Source organism: Phyllostomus hastatus, unplaced genomic scaffold (genome assembly GCF_019186645.2).
Source record: "Phyllostomus hastatus isolate PE091 unplaced genomic scaffold, TTU_PhHast_1.1 phas_contig_80, whole genome shotgun sequence".
Lineage (NCBI taxonomy): Eukaryota > Metazoa > Chordata > Mammalia > Chiroptera > Phyllostomidae > Phyllostomus > Phyllostomus hastatus.
Genome location: NW_025333960.1, coordinates 26,240,253 through 26,245,528, shown reverse-complemented (window position 1 = coordinate 26,245,528; position 5,276 = coordinate 26,240,253). Strand labels below are relative to the sequence as shown.

The following is a 5,276-nucleotide window of genomic DNA, read 5'->3' as shown; positions in this document are numbered from 1 at the left end:
TGGGAAATATTCACAATAGCTGTTTTAGAGTTGAGGGTTTTTATTATCATAGAAAGAAAAAGCTGACTCCTTTTATGGTGTGTTAGCTATAAAAGTCCTGTACTAGTTGAAAATCATCAATTAGGCTAGGTAATCAAAGAAACATGTATATTATTGGATTTGCCCCAAAGTTTTTTTTTTCCGTTAACTACATTCAAAACAATTTTGTTAGATTGCACTGTGACAGCTGTCATATCAACATGCATTTAAAAAAGACATCAATCGCTTCTCGGCCTTTTGGCTAAGATCAAGTGTAGTATCTGTTCTTATCAGTTTAAAAAAGACATCAAAATTCGATGGAAGAAAATAAGCAACATTTTTGGAATATTATGCTTTATTATTTTAAGAAAGGTGAAGAACATAACTGAAATGCAAAAAATTTGTGCAGTGTCTGGAGAAAGTGCTGCGACTTATGGAGTGAGTTAAAAGTGGTTTGGGAAGTTTTTGCTGTCAGTTTCTCATGGGGTGATGCTCCGTAGTCAGGTAGACCAGAAGTTGATAGGGATCAAATCAAAGCATTAATTGAGAAAAATCAACATATTACCACATGGGAGGTGGCCAACATACTCAAAATATCCAAATCAATAAAATTATTTGTGAAAATGAAATATGTCTTTTATTTTACAGAAAAAACTAAATGGACTTTTTGGCCAACCAAATACTCTATGTCTCTTGGTCTCATTCACCCGCATTTCTAATATATCTGAAGAAACATTGTATTTGGCCCAGACTGTGCGTTTGTCTTCCTACTTATGTAGGAAGAAAAGAAAACTGAACTACAGCAGGAGAAAGCATTACTAAGAATGGATACACTCTTGTATATTGTGTAGGGCCCAATAAATTAAGCAAGAATAATTTTAAAAAATTTTGAAAGGATAGCATTGTATAAAAAATAAAAACCAAATGACCTCAAATTCTTACTAACAATAAAACAATGACCATTTTCAAATATATAGACTTATTTATATATATAAGAAATATTATGAAAACAAATGCGTAAATAAAGTACATTCATAATTCATGTTTCACATGAAATTATTTAAAAATCTCTACTTGTTAAAGTTTTTTGAGTGATAAGAGTACAATGCCCTTTGATAAAACCAATCTACAGAGTTAGATAATATTTATTTCATAGCCTTAGAGAAAAAAGAAAATAACTGAAAAGAAGTGTGTCCTTCTGTATTTGGCCTGAAAATATACAGGATTTCAAACTTTTTAAAATTTAGTTGTCAGTGTTCAACAATTAATATCTGTAATTGCAGAGTGTTTTCATTTGCCCATGTATAGGACCCTTAATATTTAAAAAGAAACTCCAAGGTTTCCTCTGAGATACACAATGTTTTATCTGGATTTCACAGCAAAAAATTCATGCAGAATTATTATCTTTCCAGGTATAGTTCAAGAAAACTGAAGGGACCCCTTTATTCCAAAGTGGAAATGAGAGAATTTCCTTGTTTTGGCTTTGCCTCTACTAAAATACATGTATATAGAAAATTTAGGAATTAAGGGGGGAAGTTCATTTATATAAAACCTGAAGTCCAAATTCTCAGAGGTATTTTGTCCATCGTAGGTATTTTACAAGAAGGGTAGGGTACTGTTCTATACCCACACTATTTCTAACCTCTTTGAGATACATACTGAAGTTCTAATCTGAATTTGGACCAGCAGCAGCAGCAGCAGCTGCAGAACCTGGTAACTTGTTAGAAATGCTAGTTCTTGGGTTCCTCCCCCCAAATCCACAAACTTTGAAACTCGAAGGATGAATTTCTCCAGGTCCTATCAAGTTAACTTCAGTACCACGACCTCTTTGCTACTCCGTATTATTCACATTATTGGAGAGCTTGGGAGGACTGTGAGTTCAGGCTCCATCTCAGACCTATTGAATCAGAATTTGCATTTCATCCAGGTTGCACATGAAACTTTGATGCGCATTGTATAGAGAGGATGCCTTGAGAAGAAACTGCGAAGTCTAAAGCACAATTAGACAATTAAAGTTAAGACACGGGTAGCCTCAGGCAGCGGGTCTATGACCACTGTATAGTAAGAAAATTTGTCCCAGGTCACCTGGTGACCCAAATTCAAGACCACCTTGCCTCTCACACCCACAAAGCAGAACCCCACTCTGTTTTCTTATGTATGTGGATATTGATTCTCTGAACTTTGTACCTAACAGTGCCATACATTGGAGGGTATACAATGACACTCAAGGTAATCAAATTTAAGTGAATGCCATGTTCATTGCCACTTAGTAAATTTGTTTTGCTAAGCCAAAATTAAGAAAAAAATCACATGTTGACATTAATTACTTTTGGTCAGGCCCATCCAACATATTTGCTAAATTATGTTTAAAAACCAATCTAAATAAAAACCCTGATAGTTTAAGCAACACGTAGCATCCTGAGATCATTTAGGCAAATAGGTGTCTTGATGTATCCTTTCCTACTGAGGCAGTTTATCATCATGTACATTTTTAAAGTTTTATTTTTCTGGTTGTAGCTGATTTTAAGTGTCATAGATGTGGCTAAGAATCTGTCAAAAACAGCTGTGTTATATTAAGTAACATATTCTGGCCTGATTATTTCTTTTTGTTTCAGATTGGGAAATCAGCTGGACTAAAATTAAGACTAATTTTCAGAATTGTTTTAATTTTAATGTTTTAATTTAATATCAATTGATATTAAATATATAACAATATAATATATAATATACACAATTATTAACTATAGTAAGTATTGACTGTTAATATTAAATATTAATTTGATAGTGATGTTTCAGTCTTAAATATATTTAAAGTTAGACATTAAGAGGACACTTACCACTGACAAATACAGGCCCTTTGCTATTTTGCGGGGGCTGTGGCAGAGACCACAACTGTCTACCAACTATCCCTAACCTAGTTCTTAGAAGTGGAGCTCTGACTTTATCAGAGTGGCTATGTTTCTAACTAAGAGACTATTATTCCCCAACCTCCTTGATCTAAGTGCATGTCCTAAATTGCTGTCAGTGAGAAGCAAGTGAAATGCTGTGGATAAGATCTTTGAGAAGGTATCTTAAAGGAGCTAATTCAGCTGACAGATTTTTTTGTCTTTTTTTGTTTGCTTCCACTAACTGTATGTCTTGATATCTAGAACACCGACGTGATGTCTGGGGCTCAAGCAGCCGTCTTGAGATGCCTCAGAATAGAAGTCATGAGCCATTTGCTGAGAATGGTGGAGCATTAAGACAGAGGGAACCTGGATCCCTGGGGACTTCATGGAGCCTTCACATCTGCTCTGGACTTCTGCCTCCATACCTGTTCACCCGAGTGACTAAACCTTTGTGTGTTAAAGCAATGACATTTTAGATGTTCTGTTAAATGTATTGAATTTAATCTGATACATTGAGAGAACAGATATTAGGTAGAATTAATTGATTTATGTAAATCATGAATCAATAAACTTAATCTGCCTTGGGAACTCCTTTTCTTTTGGCCAGGGTTTAAAAAATGATCAATCTTGAAGATATTTCAGGGGTTCTCTAACCAGTCTCAAGGTAGAATGAAGTGCTAATTATTTCATGGAAATAAAAAATGGTACACCTTTTTTGGGTCACTTGAAAATACTCTCTTCTATCCTCTCCAAAGTCAAAAGCCTGACTTTGTAGGAAGCCATGGGTCTAGGAGCAAGGAGACCTGTTAACCCATTGCATAGTCTTTAACAAGTCAGCAAATCTCATTTATTAACACTTCAATCCCTTCAACTATTCAAAGAATTTTACTTGTTTGTTTTATCAGCAAACTACTGTGTTTTTCAATGCAGTGATGGTGTTCTATTTATCATTGTATTCTTTCTTACACCTGTGCATGACAAGGTTTGTTTGTCTGCTTGTTTGTTTCAGTATATATATACAATGTTTAATATTTAATCAGTGCATTATATTAAAAATTTAAATAAAATCATCTTCCCTAAAGACACAGTTTGAAAATTTGCTATACTATTTCCACTACCCTGATCCTCTGTTCCTATGACATGTGAGAATAAAGTGTGTTCTCTAGCCTTGACTGGTATGGCTCAGTGGACTGAGTGCCTGTCTGCAAATCAAAAGGTTGTTGGTTTGATTCCCAGCCAGGGCATGTGCCTGTGTTGCAGGCCAGATTACCCGGTTGGGGGTTTGTGAGATGCAACTGATTAATGTATCTCTCACACATCAATGTTTCTCTCCCTCTTTCTCCCTCCCTTTCTCTCTCTCTAAAAAAAGTACATAAATAAAATCTTTTAAAAAAATACTGTGTTCCCTTAAGCCTGAAAGATTCCATATTTCTAATAGCCTGAAGCATCTTCTAACTTTTCAGTTAATTAACATATAAGAAAATAAAAGTAAATAAAATTTGTTTTTCTATTAATGCAATAAATTTTCATCATGATCTATAACTTTTTTTATGCCACCTCAAATAGACTTCAGAATGAGTAAAGGTGAGTTTAACAAACACAGGAAATTGCAGAGGTTTCAATATGTGACAAAGAAAATAATTATTTTTTTCCTGTATGACAAATGGTGATTTCATATGCTAATTGACTGAGTTGGAATTCTGTTCTTCCACATTAGAGGCTCTATAAAAAGGTATTTTAAAACATGATCTCCATGACCTGGTAACAGAAATAAAGTGGCTTAAACAAGGTATGCATTATTTGCACTGATATAAATCAAGGTCAGAGTCTTGGCCTTGCATGGAGGCTTCTGAGTGTCATCAATATCCTAAGAGCCTTCACTTTTTCTGCTCGACCTTCTTTTGCACAAATTTCTTCACAACCACAAAATGGCTAATGCAACTCCAGTCTTCACAGGAAAAATAAAAAGAAAGGAAGGGAAGACATTCTTTTTAGGGAGCATTTCCAGAAGTTCTCTTCAGCAACTGCTGCCTACATACCCTTGGGAGGGCTTAGTCAAATGTTCATCACTCTCTGTGAGAGTGAAAAATGTGGTTTTTCAGCTGAATGAGATCAGGACACCACAACCAAGGGAGATGTTTAATGATACTATGAGGTAACTGAAGGGCAAAGGGGCAGGAGGAGTACTCTTTCTTATTCTCCACCAGTGTTACCCTGCCCCAGGTCAAAATAATCATTAGCAAAAGAATCACATGTGTGACTATTACATATATGTAATAGTTAAGGAACTGTATAGTTGCAGTGGGAAGACATGCTCTTTTACTTGCCAAGTTTTATAAAATATTATAGAGCAAAAACTTCTTAATATAT

General features: G+C 34.8%; 1 pseudogene; it reads left to right on the top strand.

The window, feature by feature from the left end:
* Nucleotides 1-260: 260 nt before the first annotated feature.
* On the top strand, nucleotides 261-432 carry LOC123826488 (annotated as a pseudogene).
* Nucleotides 433-5,276: the final 4,844 nt, after the last annotated feature.